General features: G+C 36.2%; 1 protein-coding gene across 4 annotated transcripts in view; it reads right to left on the bottom strand.

Moving 5' to 3' along the window:
* The window catches only part of LOC129767523 (zwei Ig domain protein zig-8-like), a 275,193-nt gene that overhangs the window by 123,322 nt on the left and 131,084 nt on the right, over positions 1 to 20,787 (bottom strand). For 2 of the 4 annotated variants that reach the window (XM_055768513.1, XM_055768515.1), the window contains one exon: positions 2,979 to 3,833. The exons of 1 other annotated variant lie outside the window; for it this stretch is intronic. The gene's annotated coding sequence lies outside the window, so the exon portion shown is untranslated. The remainder of the gene's footprint in view (positions 1 to 2,978; positions 3,834 to 20,787) is intronic. One more of the 4 variants, XM_055768514.1, reaches the window with a different exon arrangement.

Raw genomic sequence — 20,787 nt, 5'->3', positions numbered from 1 at the left:
CGAAATGAACGCCCGGAATCGAGAATGATTCCAAGGTCCTTAACGCAGTAAACATGCTGTTATTTTCTTCTCCAAGCTTATAAACAATGACTGTGACTGTTGAACGTTTACGAGAAAAGGATATAATCGAACACTTGGTTGGGTTTAAGATCATTTGTCGTTTTCCAAGGCTAGCTTATTGACTTCAATTTGATATGTCGATTATCTGAATCGATTGAGTAGTTCAAAAGTCAAATTTTTTTTTAAAAAAGTCGTTGTTGGAAAAAAGCCGAAAACGTTTATTTTTCGAACCTCAGCAAAATAGAAATGGGCACCCTAATGAAAAAAAGCGGATCTATTATTTTGCAACAAGGAACAAAACTACCACTTTTCATGAAAATCTGAGAACTGCTATATCGGTTTGGCATGGAATGGCTGTATATATTTTTTTGGGAATTAAAAAAAATACGTTTTCGAGAAGTTGAAATTTGATTTTTTTTTCAGTGTGATTAAATAAAATGGTTTATATGAATTCAAACAATTTCCTACATTTCATTCTTCGATGAGAATTATGTAGGTTTTCGATTTATTTTTTTCAAGTGCAAATTTTCAATGCAATAAAAAATCTTTTTTCATTTGCCCAAAATCAAATTTCCACCAGTTGCTGGAGACAATCGCTTTATAGGCTTTATTGTATCAAAAATTAAAATTTTTCAAAAATGTAGTTTTTGTAATACAGGTCCGACTCGATTATCCGGAATTTTAGACTCGATTATCCGGAGTATTCTATTTTTGTTTTTCGGAAATTTTGAATAATTTGTATAATAATTCCATATTGAATAACTAATATGGGTATCAAATGAAAGGTTTGACTAGAATACAGTTATTTATGAAAAATTCAAATCCAAGATGGCGGCCACTACAAAATGGCGGGTTTTATATTTTCTCCGAATACCATCTATATGGGTATCAAATGAAAGGACTTGACTAGTAGAACACAGTTATTTATGAAAATTGCAAACCCAAAACGGCCGCCACCACAAAATGGCGCCATATATATTTTTTTCACAACCCCATCAATATGGGTATCAAATGAAAGGGCTTGACTGGTAGAACACAGTAGATCATGAAAAATCCATGATCGTGTTCTCCAAGTCAAGTCATTCATTCATTTTGTAGCGGCCGCCATCATCCAAGATCATGGAACACGCAGTTTTATAATGACTCTAGAGATAAAGATGTGTTCCAAATTTCAGATCAATCAGTCAACAGGAACGGCGTCAATTTTCTATTGATGTGGGACAACCCTACGCACAACCCTTATTGGACTCCCGGCCCCGTCAGGCTAACGCCACATGTGCCTTAATAAAATATATACAGTCAACTCTCCCTAACTCGATGTTCTGTAACTCGATATTTTCCCTAACTCGATGGATTTCATGGCATCTTTGATTTATTTTACAAGCATTTTTCTCTCCATAACTCGATACCTCTCTAACTTGATGGTCCCTTGGATATCGAGTTAGGGAGAGTTGACTGTATTTTGGAAAAAAAAACCCTACAAACATTCAAACATACATAGAAACAGGTCAAGCTGAATGAAAACATTTAAAAAGTAATTAGTTGTTTGGGGACTGGGGTCATCTTCTAATTGGATTTTTCATGATCTGCTATGTTCTGCTAGTCGAGAACTTTCTGTTGATACCCATATTGATGAGGTTTTCAAAAAAAAATATATATGGCATCATTTTGTGGTGGCGGTCATTTTGGATTTGCATTTTTCATAAATAACTGTGTTCTACTAGTCAATCCCTTTCATTTGACATAAATATTGATGGGGTTCTGAGAAAATGTGTAATACGTCATTTTGTAGTGGCCGCCATCTTGGATTTCCAAGATAATGGAATACGCAATTTTATAATGACACCAGAGATAAAGATGTGTTCCAAATTTCAGATGAATCGGCCAACAGAAAGGGGGTTAAATTTCTTTTAATGTGGTACAGCGCTACAGACAAAGTTACAAAGTCACAAACATACAAACGGGTCAACCTAGATAAAACCGTTTAATAAACAAGTGCAAATCTTAATTATAATTACGTTTACCGAGAGAAAATTCGTTTTTTTATGACTCGATTATCCGGAGTGATAAAAGATCAATACTCCGGAAAATCGAGTCCGACCTGTATTCCATTTTAATTTTTTTTTTAATTTTTTTTGTCAAAAATCAATTTTTTTATCCAGAATTGATGAATTATAATCTATAATTTTGGCTTTTAGGCGTTATAGTTCATTCTCTGAAATGGTACAATTTTCTTTCACTTTTCAAACGTTAGTCGTGATTGTATTTAAAAATCTAATACCGTAAAATAGTATCGTACCTAGTGCCGAACAAGTTGGCAAAGTTTCAGCTAAATTAAAAATATGAAATTAAAATGGATTCGTATTAATTGGTGGAATGCCGCATTTGGAGTTAAGAAAATCTTTACGCTATTGTCGAAACACCGTTCCATTTCGAGAAAGTATCTGATCGGTGCGCTTTACGGGTCAATGGTTGATCACAGACTATTTCGTATCAAAATTATGTATCCTCAATGTGGTGACAATGAGTTTTTTATTCGATTTTATTGCAAAAAAAAATAAAATCCTTAGAAATGCGTAAATTTAGAAAAATGTGGCATCTCTGACTCGAAACTGGGCTAAGGAAGCTCAACCGGCTTGTGATAAAGGTTCATACATAATAACGTCAAAATGGAAAAGATTTATGAAGTAATTATCGTATACTCTTGGGAATTACTTTCATTATTCTCAAGATCATAAAAATATTCGTTGCAAACAAGTGACCAATAAAGAATATTCACTATATGTAATCCACAACTCATCTCACAAAATGACGTTGGAGAACATATGCAATTATCACTCAGCACAGTTTCGAGATCATCATTTCTTTCGATTTTTTTTTGTGCTATCTCTCATCCTTGTTCAACACAGAAAACGCACCCTTCGCGTGTCGTATGATCACTTCGTATTACCACTTATGCACACATCCTTTCCGAGGGCGCCAGTAAAGTGGCCGGAGCGCAGCGGTACCACCATTATTAAAAAGTTTTTACACTGCATTTGCGCCGGCTGGGAGGGGGGATGCGCAATTTCACTGAGCAGTATTCTCGCGTAACTCACTAGTTTAGGGCTTCAGAGCGCGCGCGACTGGATGCTGCTGCCGTTGTCCGTTGTCTGGAATTCGGTGACACGACCCGATGCTGCCTTCGTGCTCACGGAACGCTCCTCCACCGATGCTGGTGGCGTGACATGATGGCAATGCTGGTGCTGCTGAAAACTGCAAGTGGCACTCGCGCTTCTTTCTCTTCTTCTTCTCGGTATCACTTTCACGTTGGGAGCTAAATTTATGCACTCTCATTTTCCACACGGACTTTTCGCTGCTTTATGAGATTTTATTATTTCACCACCGCTCCTCGCTCCCCTTGCACTGTTTGCTTGCACTGCTGTCAGCCAGGATTAGCGTGTCTTCTATATCCGTTTGGTCCACACTAATTGGAAGAGTTTTTTTTTGTTCTCTCGTTATTTTGTTTGCTACATGTTCTGAGTCCTTTTTATAAACGTCGCCATGAGGCACACTGGCTCCTGCTCTATTGCCGCGGTGGAAAATCTTATTAATAGGATGCTTTTACGGCAAGACTCGCTCCTGGCTTCTTTTGTCTTTGAAGCGAAGCGGATTTATGAAGCACCAATGGCGGTGCAATTATTATAATCTACTGGTGAGTCGCAACATTCGGTCGTCTGCGGAGCCTTTCGATTGGGTACCGTTTGCGTGTGAGCATCTTCGGTTGAAGATTTCTGGAGGAAGAGAACGAAGAATGGAGAAATTATTTTCGAATAATTGTCAAATCCATGAATTATTTCTAGCAATCCAAATGGTTTAGATTTTCGGGTCATTAAAAGTAAATGGAATATGGTAGCAAGTAATTTGAGTAGCAAGGTAAATTTGTAAACTTCAGTTGTCATTCAAACATAACGAGCAGTAATTCTGGAACCAACGGAACATTATTTTATTTCCAATAGCATCGCAAGGAACACTGGTAATACATAAAAATACGTTAATATTCTATAGCTATTTTTCTGAACTATCAAACGTGTTGTGTAACATATGATTGAAGAATAAATAAATAATTTCTTGCATAAAAGCCGAATGAATATCATGTGCGGAAAGATTTAATACACTTATGACGAATTTCATGCCAACTCGACTGGCCGTTGGTAGCCAACCATTTCAGATAGCAGTGAAACGTTATGTGTGTAAAGACATGGGTCATTTAAGAAATTTTGCATACTTGAAATATTCAAAAAATAGACTACTTTTTGAAAACGCCAAATTTTTTTCTTATTTTTTTACAAAAATTTATAACATAAAAACTATGATACCTACAAAAATCATGGCAAAGGATGAAATGTAGGAAATTGTTTTTTAATTTTTACCAAAAAAACTAAAAATTTTTTGGAAAAAAATTTCGCTGACAAAAAAGTTATTTTAAAAATTAAAATTCATTTTTCTCAAAAAAATATTTTTTTTTTGAATTCCCTTTAAAATTTCCAACAAGTCGTCCATACATCGGAAGATGGGCACTTTTACAGGGAAAAAGTTTTTCGAACAACAACTTTTTCATGTTTTCTTTGAAAAAAAACACAACCAATCCTAATTTTGTGTAAAGTCAAAATAGCGATATAGTGTATTAGACAAAGTTTTAGATCTCATTAAAATATAAACTTTTGTCGAAGACGTCAACATTCTATCTGTTATAGTTTTTGGAATATAAGTCATTTTTGTGTGAAGACTCCTGAAAAAAATAATGTTTTGCTCGTAACATTTTTGTGTATAAATTCTCACGTTTGACATGTTCTTGACAAGTTTCTAAATAGAGAAAAGTTAGCAGATCATGCAAATTGCGATAATTTATATATAAAAATGTAACGAATAGAACATTAATAGCATTTTTTCAAAGGATAACATGAAAAATTTGTTGTTCGAAAAACTTTTTCCGTAAAAATGTGCCGTTCGTCCGATGTATGGAAAACTTGTTGGAAATTTTAAGGACTATTTATATCAATTTTTTCAGAATTTAGAATGCATATTTTTTCGAGAAAAATGAATTTTAATTTTCAAATTTTTTATATATATATATATATATATATATATATATATATATATATATATATATATATATATATATACAGGGTGGGCCATTTAAAGTGGAAGGATTTGTTTTTGCAATAGCAAAGTAAAGAAGTGGAATTTTAAATTATTTTTTTGAAATTCATTTATTTTGGTCCAAGGAGATTTGTTCTAACTACTTTTTTGATTATGATATCTCGTAAATGACCGCCTCTGGCCTTGACCACAAAATGTGCCCTTTTTTCGGCTTTTTCCATCACTTTGCCCAATGTTTCGGCCGATATGGCAGCAATTTCTTGTCGGATATTGTCTTTCAGCGCAGCCAGGGTCCTTGGTTTACCAGTGATACCTTGGATTTTAAATATCCCCATAAAAAAAAGTCAGGAGGCGTCAAATCAGGAGATCTCGGTGGCCAGTCATAATCGCCGTTTTTTGATATTAATCTTCCGGGGAACATTTCGCGCAATAATTTGGTCGTGGCAGCCGCTGTACGGCATGTAGCGCCGTCCTGTTGGAACCAGTAATTGTCCAATTCATTTTCACGAACAAATGGCAATAAAAAATCGGTTATCATTGTCCGATAACGCTCTCCATTCACGGTTACCGTTGCTCCATTTTCGTTTTCAAAGTAGTACGGGCCGATGACTTTATCGGCATAAATGCCACACCACACAGTAACTTTTTGGTCATAAAGAGGTTGCGTTTCGATGAATTGAGGGTTTTCAGTAGCATAAAACCGACAATTTTGTTTATTCACTCCTCCATTCAAGTTGAAATGCGCCTCATCAGACATTATGATTTTTTGCCAAAAGCCACGTTCATTTTTGGCCTTTCGATGGTCTATTTCGCAAAATCAAGTCGATGTGGTAAGTCACATGGGTTAAGTTGTTGAGCCATTTGAATTTTATACCGAAACATTTTCAAATCAACACGAATTATGCGTCGGAGAGTGGTTCGAGCGATGCCTAACTCTTGCGAACGATGGCGACCTGATGTCGATGGAGTCTCTGCAACACTGGCTCGAACGGCATCAATATTCTCGTCGAAACGTCTTGGTCGTTGTCTGGACAGATGACTGGCATTACGAACACTACCAGACGATATAAATTTGGCATATAATCGACGTATAGTGTTGTCTCCAGGCGATGTTTTAACTTTATTTTTATTTTTCCACGCACGTTTAGTTAACACAATGATGCCAGATGCTTCCACTTTAAATGGCCCACCCTGTATATATATATATATATATATATATATATATATATATATATATATATATATATATATATATATATATATATATATATATATATATATATATATATATATATATATATATATATATATATATATATATATATATATATATATATATATATATATATATATATATATATATATATAACAAACTTTTATGGTGGTAAATCAAACAAGCGACCCCATTTGAACTGAAAAGTGGAGCAGCATTGTTGATTATCCATGTAGTGTAAGTAATTCACCACGCGGAGCCTTGCATATTTTGTTGCTGGAGACGCAATATTGCACAATGGTTCAGGAGATGCATTTAAGTGGAAATTGGCATTTAGAGCTCGTCAGTTATTCACTAGACAAAAACTGTCTTCGACAAAGTCGTTACATATGATAGAGTGCTCATTTTCATATTATCAAAAATAGGGTGACCAAAATTGTCGATGAAATAAAAAATATAACTTTTTTATCTTTATAGATAGAGATAAACATAGTCCAACAATGTTATAGCTCCAATTATTTTAAACAACTTTGTAGAACAAAGTTTTTTTTCTATCTTTTAATATACTTTTATGTTTCAAATTCTACATCGAAACTGTCTTCGCACGACTTTTAGAGCTTATCAAGACCAACATTTTGCAGTACACTTGTCAATTTCTCAATCCTAGTAAGAGTTATTGATGGTTTTTTATCCAAAAATTCATGATTTGAATTTTAATTTACTCAGACACGAAAAATAACATAGTTTTGAAAATCACACATCATGTAGATTGAACTATGCTCTCTCGTAAAATATTTCGAGTTCTTCGGAAGGTAAAAAAATCCAATGGTGCCAGATCATGTGATGTTCGTGTTGTTTTTGGTGTAAAGCTTTCGAATGAGCAGCTCTTTATGAGATGGCTCATTATAACAGATGTACAGTGATGCTTCTCAATCCGGACGCTTTTTAATCCGGACACTTTTTCATTACATTCAATATCATGCCAAAACCATGACATTTTTTGTATGTTGTATGTTTTGTATGTTTTGTATGCTGATATTTACTATTGTGTCAATTTAGTTTAGTGTTAAACACAGTACCTAGCTGTTAACAAAAAAAATGACAAAAATCAAAAATTAATGTGAATTTCACAAACTCATGTCCGGAATAAAAAGCACATTCAGAAAATGCTTTCAAATCCGGACGGTCAAAAGTTGACGATTAAATTTCTTATTGAAGCGTTGCTTGAGGGTATGTTAGAAGCATTAGTATGGAGTATGGAGTGTGGAGTAAAGATTTCCGATCCGGGAAACCGCTAAACGGGGTCGATTATATGACCCGTTTGTATGTACGTGGGTAACTTTGTAACTTTGTCTGTAGCGCTGTCCCACATTATTAGAAATTTAACCCCCTTCCTGTTGACCGATTGATCTGAAATTCGGAACACACCCTAATCTCTGCAGCCATTATAAAACTGCGTATTTCATTATCTTGAAAATACAAAATGGCGGCCGCTTCAAAATGACGGATTTCATATTTTCCTAAACCCCATCAATATGGGTATCAAACGAATGGACTCGACTAGTAGAACACAGTTATTTATGAAAAATTCAAATCCAAAAAGGACGCCAGCACAAAATGGCGCCAAATATATTTTTTCCCAAACCTTATCAATATGGGTATCAAATGGATTTAAAACCGCGACACGATGAAAGAAATTTCAAATTTTAAACAAATATGACATGATTTTGTGGAATTCTGTGATTCATAACTTAGATGAAGGCCTTCTTATTCTATAGGAACGCCATTTCTTCATGCTATGATATGTCAGTATTTTTTAGTAGTTGAAGTTATTATCGTAAGCGCTTAAGCGTCCGGATTTCGAAGCATTTCTTTATCATGTTGCAGAAAGTCGAGAAAGTCGAAAGTCGAAAGTCTAACTTCAAAATATGCTTTTATGTCAGTGTTCTCAAAGAAACGACAATTTGCGTGGTATTATTATTGTTTTTTGATCTCCTACTTACTCTAATATAACTTTTCTCGGTGAATTATGGCATAAAAAACAAAACGGAATCAGTATTTCAGCAAACATATTCGTGTGGCTTCAATCAACAGCATTACTCAAACTTTCCGCTACCAATTCGAACAGCTGTGCCATCATTCTGGACTCGAATTCTCTTCCGGACAGCTGTCGAATATCGGAGAAGTACTAGAAGTAGGCAAACACACAAACCACAACAGAATAAATTTGATAAATTGAGAACATGCTCAAAACGAGAACAATTAGGACATGGCAGCGTTCCACAATCGTGATTCGACAATGAATTGGACAAAATAACAGAGAAAACGTGGTTGCGCCGTTTACTGCAGCTGCTACAGCTGAAAACAGGAGAAACGATGGCATAATCCTGACTTGGTGTTTGTAAGATCCTTCATAGAATGTGTGAAGGGTAAAGTAGATAAACATTGATTATGCTCCAATGAATATGAGATAAAAAAAGACACACACACATATAGAAAATGCAATGACGTTTTTTACGTAATCAAATCCTTCATTTGAGTAACAGATAACAAACGAAACAAAAAAAAAATAATACACTGCACAGTTTCTATTTATTTTGTGTGATGTCCGAAACGCGGCAGCTTGATAAAATCTTCCATTTGATCCCAAATTTTCAACAAAGCGCCAAAAAATCCCGAATAATCGAGGTGAAAAATGAGGTCATCCCGGAAGTAATCCGAAATAAGGCCCGCTCATTTTTTCCCCGCAAAGCCCTTATCTAACTTTCACACCTTTTTGATGCGTAAAGCACCACGATGCATCAATTCGCCGAGCGCTCATTGTTTCAACACAAACTCACGATCCATTTTCCAAAATTGAACTGTCCCCCGCCTGATCCCCCACTTCATTATCACCGCAAATCCGATAATGTAGCTTTTCGCTCGTCACAAAATATTCGAGAGATGTTTACTCGGCGAGATTATTGTTCCCCAGCCGGGGACCCAATCGGACCTACCAACATGACAGTCTTCTTTGTGTATCCCTTTAATCTTCGTACCGCAGTCCCACTTCGACCGACAGGGTGGTACCGATTTTCGGCAGCGATAAGAAATTATTCATAGTACCGAGGCCCAGAAGCGAAGGCCCAGCAGCACAAGATTTCCGGACGCCTCACTCCCATCCTCGTGTGGGCTGCGAAACTTGACCCACTGCATACCGAGCAAACAATGGACTGGCGAACGACATAACTTAATGGCAAAATTTAGCACCGATACAAGAGAGTTCGGGGGAGCCGAACTCGGTCCATAATTAGAAATAGTTCGTCTTGTGTTGGCCGGAGAGATGGTGGCGACCATTGGTCAGCTGCTCGGGAAGGTGTTTTTTATGGGTGTCCGTGTTGTTCGGACAAGCTTCTTGATTCGAAGGGTGGTGACGGTGGTGGTGGTGGAGGGTTTTCGATATCTGCGCTTTATTAATTTTGGCAAAGTTTGACGATCGATTCGGCTGGGCTGAGAGAATTGGAGGGATTATGTTGTGGGTGGTGTAATCTGAGCATAATTTATGGCGGTTAGTTCCATTATACCTGCTACGTGCTTTCTTGGCACTTTCTTCCTGCAGTCACTCAGATGGCCCCGCAAGAAAACAAGGGTTTTGTTTCGTTATCAGAGAACAGCACTTCGAGTGGTGTTTTTTTCCCAACTTTTTATTTATCAGCTATTGTTCCCAATCGAAGGGAGGTGTAATTTTGGATGAGTTTGTGGCGTTGAAAAGATTAATACGCAAAACAAAGATGAGCAAGAAGTGTTTTTGAGATAGCATACCGAGTCGGGATCACGCTGAACCGGGACGATGATTCGGCGCTTTCATTGTTCCGTTAGACAGTTTCATCCGGAGATTTATATTAGCCAAATGATGCACGGGAAGTTCGACTTCAAAACCGGGTAGAATTTCACCTGAACCGGATAATATTTCCTTTGTGCAAAATATAATATAATATCTCCAAAGCTGATCCTTTCCCTGGAACTCGAATTACTCCGAAATCATCATCATCAAACCCACACTGGTGATAATGGGCGTGAGCCAGATGTTCGTTATTCCGAGAATTGTTTTACCTGAACATATAGACAGATGTTTTCCTATTTGTATATTCACACGAGCTTGGAACGATTGACGGAACTTGAACGAACGCTACATATTGAGTTCACACGAGGGAACTAAATTGTACTAAAAGTTTTTTTTAATTTTTTATTATAGAGACTTTCAGCCGTAAGCTGATTCATCTCTATATTGGACTACTAAAAGATGGCTTGCAGCCAGGGCGACGCCTCGTGCCCTCTGTCGAAACTAATGGCTTGTTTTTGTTAATTCATTCGCATTTGTATAGGTGTGGCCTCTGTTGCTTGTCTATGGGGCCTCGATTTGATATTCTAATAATTCTGTTTCAAAAACTCAACCGCTAATCAGCTCAAATTATAGCATTGTAAATGAACTAATGGTGCTGAAGGGTACGCACTCGTGAGGCATGATAATCACCATCTCTATTGTTGTTTATACGAAATTTCGAAGAAAACGCTTCTCCATTACCTACCAAAGTTCAGTAATACGTACGCTCTTCCCTATATAGGAAGATTTACTTTAGCGTTTAGTAATAAACGTATGAAAGAAGTTGGGCTTTCGAATTAGCCGAAATTTGATACCTATTCATTCAACCATTCAATTGGATATATCGAATCCGCTAGCATTTGAATGGCCCAAATGGATATCCTACCACCTGAATCAATTGTTCATTTTTTGCAAATATGGATTATAGTCGGAATATTTTTTAGATGTATAGAACTTTAAGTTTGCATAAAGTTTGCGAAAAATCGTTGCGTCCTGAAAAAGTCATTGTTTGGTGCACTTTATGGGTCGGTGGAATCATTTGTTCGTTTTTCTTCAGAAATGGTGCTGGGCAGAACGGAACAGTTGAACGTGACCGCTGTAGAGCCACAATCACCGATTCTGTACCACAATTGAATTTCTTCAATTTAGAGAAGCATCCATTCTCAAATTTTCTGGCAATGATTTTTAAGAGATATAAGGTCCTACTTAATTCCATTGCTGGTTCTACTTAAAAATTCATACATACAAAATTCAGTCAATCTGTTGAGTAGGTTTCAGTATAGAAATAAAGAACATACGACGAATTTCATGCCAACTCGTCTCAGAAGTTGGCAGCACTATTTCAAATTGCAGTGGAGCGTTTTGTGTGTAAAGACATTGGTTAAAGTTGCTCAAACTTTGCATACTTGAAATTTAGGAAAAAAATATAAGACTACTTTCTGAAAAGAGCCAAAGTTTTTTTTCTTATTTTTTTCAAGAATTTCAATCCCAAAAACTGAAAGTCCTACAAAATTTTGGTGAAAGAAAGAATATTTTTCTTGAAAACATATTACTATATGCATATGCAACTTTTTCATGTTATCTATCTATCCATACAGACATACATCACTCCATTTATATATAGTGATGTCTGTCTTTCTGTCTATTTGTCTTTCTGTCTTTATGTCTTTCTGTTTTTCTGTCTCTCTGTCTTTCTGTCTTTCTGTCTTTCTGTTTTTCTGTCTTTCTGTCTTTCTGTCTTTCTGTCTTTCTGTCTTTCTGTCTTTCTGTCTTTCTGTCTTTCTGTCTTTCTGTCTTTCTGTCTTTCCGTCTTTCTGTCTTTCTGTCTTTCTGTCTTTCTGTCTTTCTGTCTTTCTGTCTTTCTGTCTTTCTGTCTTTCTGTCTTTCTGTCTTTCTGTATTTCTGTCTTTCTGTCTTTCTGTCTTTCTGTCTTTCTGTCTTTTTGTCTTTCTGTCTTTCTGTCTTTCTGTCTTTCTGTCTTTCTGTCTTTCTGTCTTTCTGTCTTTCTGTCTTTCTGTCTTTCTGTCTTTCTGTCTTTCTGTCTTTCTGTCTTTCTGTCTTTCTGTCTTTCTGTCTTACTGTCTTTCTGTCTTTCTGTCTTTCTGTCTTTCTGTCTTTCTGTCTTTCTGTCTTTCTGTCTTTCTGTCTTTCTGTCTTTCTGTCTTTCTGTCTTTCTGTCTTTCTGTTTAAACCGATCGACATGGAAATTGGAATGTAAGGAGGCCGGGGAAGGTTTTCATGATAGTTTGAGACCCCTCTCCCCTCTCTGAAGGGGGTGGTCTGCCATACAAATGAAACACGAAGTTCTACATTACTCGAGAATTAATCAAGCAAATGCAATCAAATAAGACATCTGGAGATTTTAGGGTGCAATAAATGATTCTATGGTGGTTAGATACATCTCCCCCCTCTCTTAAGGGCCACCATACAAATGAAACACAAATTTCTGCATAACTCGAGAACTAATCAAACAAACGAAACCAAATGGAGGTTTTAGGATGCAATAAATGTTTCTATGGTGATTCGACACACCTCCCCCCTCTCTTAGGATGGACTGTCATAAAAATGAAAAACAAATTTCTGCATAACTCGAAAACTAATCAAGCAAATGGAGTCAAATTTGGCATGTGAAGATTTCAGGGGGCATGAAACGTTTCTATGGTAAATAGACACTCCTCCCCTATCTCTAAGGGGAGAAGAGGGGAGGGGTCTGTCTTCATTGTATCATACTTTCTGTATCAAACATTTATTCCATGTAACGGAGAAACATGTTATTTGCAAGTGGTTGAAAAATCTTGAACGAGAATTGTGTCTGAAAATAATCTGATATTATAATGATAAGTACTGGGAATTTTTTAGTAAAATGTAAATTCAACGAGGTGGATTAAGAGATCAATCAATGAAGAGTTCTGCGATTGGACCCCTGAACTTGCGCTTAGTAAGAAAACGTGAATGTTCGAAGGTATTGATAACAAAAAACAAATTTTGGGCGGGACGAAGTTTGCCGGGTCAGCTAGTCTTTGATAAAATTTCAACTAACATCAGTTTAATTTAAAATCAATGTTCTATTCGGCAAAATATCAGAAAATGTTGAAATATGGACTTTTGTCAAAACGTCAATATTCTTACATAGTAGTTTGTTAAGGCGGAATTCCATCTAATCAAATTGCTACATCCAAAATATATATTTTATTAAGGCTCATATGGCGTCAGCCTAACGGGGCCGGGAGTTCAATATTTTGACAATGTTTGCTTAGACTATGTTAGTAATATGTAACCGATTACTCGCGGTTGACTCGAGGTTAGTATTACTGTTGTTCTCATAATTGGTATGTCGCAGTCTTCGATGCTCTGTACGTGTGCCCGACACGGGATACTTCCTATTGGGCAAATTGCTACATGCTACAAGTCAATGGTTCTTGCTTATTGGGGTGTCTATTTTTACGACATAATTGGTCTTGTCGAGCAATATTGGCATTATCCAATGGCCTGCGGATCGGTGCGGGGTGTGTAGCACGAAATGTACGACAATATTGGAAGCAACTGCGTCATTTATTGACGATTACCATGATAATGGAACAACAAAATATTTGATCATAAAAACAATAACATCAGAACAGATATTTTGGAGCAGTGAGCATTCGCATACTACTGTGTAGTGGCTGAGGTGGAACAAAAAATAAAAAATTGCGTAAGTATCATCCATTGTTGTTCACCATTGTTGCTACAAATGTAGTAAGTCGAATAGATGGAATGCCACCTTTATGGAGTAATTCCAAGCCAAATCACCCGAAAAACTGTCGATTTTGAAGCGACACTCTCCGATTTTATTTAAATTTATAGATATGGTGACGGCTACCTAAAATCACAATTTTCATTAACAGATGACCAATTTCAATGACGACTAATATTTTAAAAGAGCGGATCATTGTACTTTTTTGCGTGCTTTTTTATCAAAATCCAATCGCAACGGCGACGAGTGAACTGTGAGAAACCTGAGAAAGTAACCGAGAGAACTCCTCTAAAACCAATATAACTTGGAACACTCGAGTTTCCCCGAAATTATTTTTTTGCACGAGGTCTATATTCGAGATCGATGAAAGAGGATGCCTCTCTAATTTCCCTTTTCAAATGCAATTGAATACTTTCTCTTAGATTTCCACAGCCTTTCATTTAAAAAAAAATTAAAATACTTATTCAGACTGACATCGAATCATTTTTATTCGCATAGATAAATACACCTGGTAATTTATGATGTTCGCTCCACGTAAACAATTCGGTTGCCAAATCATGGATCGAAACATTCGAACATTAAACGAAAATGTGGTATTCTACAGTCCAAACAATTCAGTAACAAATCAATTAAATTAGAATCTATGTTTATTTGTATTTTACGACACATTAAACGAATAAATCTGTACAACCTTCGATTTTTCGAACGAGGCTTCCTGCAAAATGTTGATTCTTGCGAAAAATATCTTTTATATCTTATATACAATTATTTTTCTCAGTCCAATTCTTCAAGTGCATAAATGTTCAAAATCCCGCCGCGGATACAGCGTCGAAAATCGCATTTGCTCTGATTCGTTCCTTACAGAGTTCATTCCCTCAAATTGTTTTATTCTAATTTTCGGTTGTTCCGTTTTCTCTTCGATGTATGTTACATGCACTGGAAGTTATTTTAACACATGTTTCAAAAATTTTTTTCATCTTTATCCTCAAATTTTTGTTTCCGTTTTTTACTGATATTGACCACAAGCATACGATCTGATTCCGTGAATGCACTGGCTACGAATCGTTCATTCCAAGGGTACGCATAGCATTTTGGAGTACCCTTGGAATGGCACAATTTGCGATGAAATGTTCCTCTAATAAACTGAAAACTTTGATCGATCGGCTAAAAAAAGTGGCTAATTTACCTACCGTTCTGAATCATATTTCGGACACCTTGCTCTAATATCTTGAAATGCTTAATGCACTGATGATATAACTATAAAATTAATATCACAATTGCTTCTTTAGAGTAATCCCTTGGTTTCACTATCATTTCACATGAGAACTACATTTGAATTATAGCATAATCGGCAGAAATCTTACAACACTACTCATTGTCGCTTGTGTTTGACGTTTCCTTTGCGTGAGCACGTAGAATTTACCCGTTCATAAATATTTAGATTTCTCCCGTGTTTCATCAGTTCTCATCATCGTTAACAGTTTACTGTGATTGCTTGGTAAGTGTTTCGAAGTTGACTATAAAATATAATCAAATGTAATATAATTTTCGTTAAAAAAATTACAAAATAAAGAGTAAGAAATTTGAATTCAATCTGTCCGAAATTGAAATATTGAAATATTGATTTATTGAAAATATCAACCAAATAATACCTGTGCATAAAGTTTAGATCTGTTTTCTGCATCATATGCCTTAAGCGTCCGAAATATGATTCAGACCGGTATTTAAGAAATATTCATTGGAATACACTAGGCTGAAAAAAAATTCTGATATCATTAGAGCCTACTGTGATGTTTGCAAAATTACAGAAGAATTTCAAAAGCAATATGAAGAAATTTTTTTTCGACGCTTGTTTAAAATCGATGCAAAATATTTAGATGATTTTTTTCAAAACAACAAATTATTCTTGTACAGAATTTATTGAAATTTTCAAAGTCCTTCATTTTGTTGTTTATTGGATTATTCATCATCATAGACGAAGAAATAATTTGTTATTCAAGCAACAATATCTCTGAAAAGACCCTACAGAAACGTTCTAGTAATCAAATCAAAGCCTAATAAAGCTTGGTTAATAAGGTGATTTGAATTTGCTATTGACTGAATTAACAAAAAAAAATTGTTAAACCAGAAAAAATTTGAAGAAACAGAAAAAACATATCATTTTAAACTGAACATCCCATGTTCATGCGTTGATTTTCACGAAGTTACAGCATTCCAAAAATTATTTCGAAATTTTTTTGTCGAGTGTGTAATATTTGAACCACCCTACACTCAAAATTAATTTTTAACAAATGTTTTGGCATCCCGATTTATTACATTAAATAAGCCTAAAAGTAACAGAAAGTGTTTCTTCTTCTTCAATGGCACTAACATTCCTAGAGGAACTTCGCCGTCTCAACGTAGTATTACTTGCGTCATTTTTATTAGTACTTAGTTGAGATTTCTATGCCAAATAACACGCCTTGAATGCATTCTGAGTGGCAAGCTATAGAATACGCGTGATCACAGTGCAAGTCGGAGGAAATTTCTTTGACGAAAAATTCCCCCGACCAGAACGGGAATCGAACCCGAAAACCCGGCATGTTACTTATGACGCTAACCACTCGGCCACGGGAGCACAACAGAAAGTGTGTTACTCTCAAATACTGGTATAGCATTTGTATAATATATTGGGTTGGGGAAAAAGAAATGTCGTATTTATGATCGAAATTTGACGCTTTATTTAACATACTTAAAATTATCCGATTTAAGTCAAATATGCGTCGTTTGGTTCGCAAACTTATTGCCATTTAGAAGGCAACCTCATTATCCCCTCTTATAAAACCCCCCCTCCTTATTTGCAAAAAAAACTCAGACAGCCAGTTTTCGCAAGGCTCTTTTGAGGCCAACTTAGTATCACCAAGAGCGTTTTGCATGGACCGGAAGAGATGATAATCACTTGGAGCGAGGCCCGGACTATACGGTGGGTGCAATAGGACATCCCATCCGAGCTCCTGTAGCTTCTGGCGGGTCATCAAAGATGTGTGAGGCCGAGCGTTGTCCTGGTAGAAAACAACACCATTCCTATTGATCATTTTTGGCCGCAATTTTCGGTGATTCGAGCTTTAAATGGTCAATAACGACGCCGGCCACGTCCTTACAGTCACCAGGGGAAGGGAAGGAATGTAAGTATGATATTCGCCGCCCGAAGGCCAGAAGGGTCGCCTCTATAGCGTGGTTCCCTAGCGTTATCATGGAAGGGATAGTTGTTAGTGGGAATGGTTAAGAAAAATCAGGATTCACTGCAAGTGATGTGATTAAGTAAACGCGAATTATCGACCATTCGAAAAAAAAATCTGAAAATCTTGTATGTCACGACACGCGGCAGAGAAAATAATTATTTGACTAGCTATATATTGTATTTTTCATCCCGCGAACTCGAGTCGCGATGAGGGAGAGTTAATTGTGGATAGTTAACCTGAGAAGGTAACCGGTATAACTCCTCTAAACCTTATCAAACTGGCGATATATTATCTTATTCATAGCGTAGTGTGTATTTAACCTCAATTGTGGTGACTGAGAGTTATTCTAGGGAAACCTGAGAAGATAACCGATCGAACTCTTCTAAACCTCTTCTAAACCAATCGTCGATAAAGTCCGTTAATATTCGTGTATTTTGTATGAAAATTCAATTCTGCCGATTGAGAGTTACTTTTGGGAAACCTGAGAAGGTAACCGAGAAATTTCCTCCAAACCTAATCAAACTAACGATATATTCTCTTATTCAACGCGCGTGTTCATTTAAGCTTAATTACGAAGACTAAGAGTTATTTTAAGGAAACCTGAGAAGGTAACCGATATAACTCATATAAACCTTATCAATCCAACGATTTAACCTCAATGGCAACAGAGAGTTATTTTTGAGAAACCTGAGAAGGTGACCGAGAAAATTTCTCCCAAACCTAATCAATTATATATTATATTCTATATTCTTCTATATATAAATTATTTTATTCAACGCGCGTAGTGTTTATTTAAGCTCAATTGTGAAGACTGAGAGTTACTTATCTAAGAAGGTAACCGATATAATTCCTTTGAACCTTATCAATCCAGCGATATATTATCTTTTTCAATCGTAATCGTGGCAACAGAGAGTTATTTTTGGGAAACCTCAGATGGTAGCCCAGAGAACTCCTCTAAAATTGATCGGACCACAACGCAACGGCACAACGGCGGACTAATAAATATAAATGTTACAATACCAAAGAAAAACATTAGTATTACATACATATTTATGTGAAGCCAAACTATAAATTGCCACAACTACAGACGAACAGTATCTACAATAACATGTCAAAATTACTCGAATCCTTTTCAATTCAAATTAGTGTAACAATTTATTCTGAATCTGAACATATACCTCCGATTTCCACATATATTACAGATAAAAACAGACAAACAGGAAAAATAATATAACTCACATAACTTTGCAGTTTTAATGTTGACGAGAAAAGTATGAATCTCTGGCAACCCAGATGCTATATATGTTACAAATAAAGGCAAGCATTATACGCATACAAAAACATTTCTGCAGCCGGTGCTGTGACGTTCCAGTAGTGGTGATATCATCACTGCGCCTTTTCAAATTTGCTCGCTGGTATCCCGGAGAGCTGTGGGATATCCCTTTCCTGCTCACGTTGCTGCTGTTCTTCTCCAATATAGTGCAGCATTTCACCCACACACACATACTAGCGGTTACATTAAAACACGAACGAACATGACCGAACCGGACCGAAACAGTTTCACATAAATGCCAGAAAAAACGAATGAATCCGAACTCGGATATTAAATAAAGACAGTGGGAGCAACTAAGACAATTGGTTGTAGTGCTTCGAAAACAACACTTTCCATGAGACTGATGCCACGCCATCATTATTAGACAAAACAATACGACACACAACCAAGCACGTCCTCTTTCCACTACTACTCGCGCGAGACCTAAACAAAGATGAACACTAGCAATCGACTACTAAAACAGACAATTCGAAACAAAAATTGTCGGATGTCTAAAATATTCAATAATAATATTATGTGATTTTCTCACTCACAAACTAGTTTGCCAACACTGTATTTTGAATGGTAGAATAAAAATACTTAGCTGGGATGTTTCTCGGCTTCCATATAGCATGGCTAACTATCACTCACACATACACATAACCACAGCATACGATAGGATAATGCGGAAAACGAGCAAAAATCGCGGCCGGAATGTTTATTTTTAACAAATTTACGTGTTGGGAGCATCAACTAAGCATATAATAATTTGGAAGAAAACTCTACAATATATCCCTTCACAAAAACAACATTACTTTTGGCGTTAAATGGCTTTAAAAAAACAAAACAAAACAATCAATGAACTGTTAATAGTAGCGGGTTGAGCCGAAACACATCGAAATACGTTAGGCAACGAGAAAAAAAAATAAACGCGGAGCAAAGAAAAACTGCATCCGCACCCGACGACTGCCCGATCGAGCTCTTTGACGCGCTATAACTGAAAAGGACAATCACAACACTGTCAAAACAACACTTGTAGCACAGATTGTCGTCTTTAAATAGCCGTATAGTATGACCCGTATGACCCGGTGCGATAAGTACAACACAAGATATGTTTAAGTGTTGCCATATTTACACGACATTTCTTTTTCCCCAAACCAATATATGGTTCGCATACTTTGCCACATACACGGCCCAGATCGAGAAGGATATAGACTCACGTTCATGCTCTCCTTTTTACTCTTAGAAAACACTTTCCAACTTTATTTTATAATGAGATGTAATATTATCACGTACTAGCTGATCCGGCAAACTTCGTCCCGCCCAAAATTGATTTTTCGTGATCACATCCACGTTTTCTTATTAAGCGCACGTTAATGGGTCCAATCGCAGAACTGTTCATTGATTGATCTTCTAATCTACCCTTTAAAATTATCTTTTACTAAAAAATTCCTAGTTCTTCCACCAAAACTCGTCATTATAATATTATTATTGGGCGATTATTTTTTCAGACACAATTCTCGTTCAAGATTTTCCAACCACTTGCAAATAACATGTTTCTCCCTTACATGGAATAAATGTTTGATACAGAAAATATGATAGAATAAAAACAGCCCTGAATCGGACAATCCCTTCCTCGAGTTTTGCTGTTATCAACAAATTCGGCGATCCATTTTTCTTTATATAGAAGAAGCTATAGAAGAGAGTTTTATCACATTAAAATCAATTTCCACTTTCGACAAAGATCAATTTTATTAGCACAAACATCAAATGGACTAACAACGCTTGTCACTATGAAATTGTAGAATTGAATTTTCTCAAAATTTCCCATTTTCTTCAGAGTTTTCCGAAAATTTTCAATTGTCATATTTGGTTGGAATATGTTCATTGAAATATGTGTTTAAATTTTTTGGAACCTCCCGCCATTCCAGAGGAGAGAGGGGTGTCATACCATCATAGAAACATTTCTCGTACAAAAAAACTCTCAAATCTTAAATTTGGTTCCATTTGGGGGGGGGGGAGTGTCGAACTTCCATAGAATCGTTCATTCATGTTCATGTATGCCAAGTTTGATTCCATTCTCTTGATTAGTTCTTGATTTATGCAGAAATTTATGCTTCATTCGCATGGCAGAGAGAGGAGGAGTGTCTACTCACACATAGAAACGTATTTTTGCCCCCCAAAACCTTCACATGCCAAATTTGGCTTCATTTGCTTGATGGGTTTTCGAGTTATGCAGAAATT

The sequence above is a fragment of the Toxorhynchites rutilus genome, chromosome 2 (assembly GCF_029784135.1).
Source record: "Toxorhynchites rutilus septentrionalis strain SRP chromosome 2, ASM2978413v1, whole genome shotgun sequence".
NCBI lineage: Eukaryota > Metazoa > Arthropoda > Insecta > Diptera > Culicidae > Toxorhynchites > Toxorhynchites rutilus.
The sequence above is the reverse complement of the archived record's forward strand: the minus strand, read 5'-3'. Positions and strand labels throughout refer to the sequence as shown.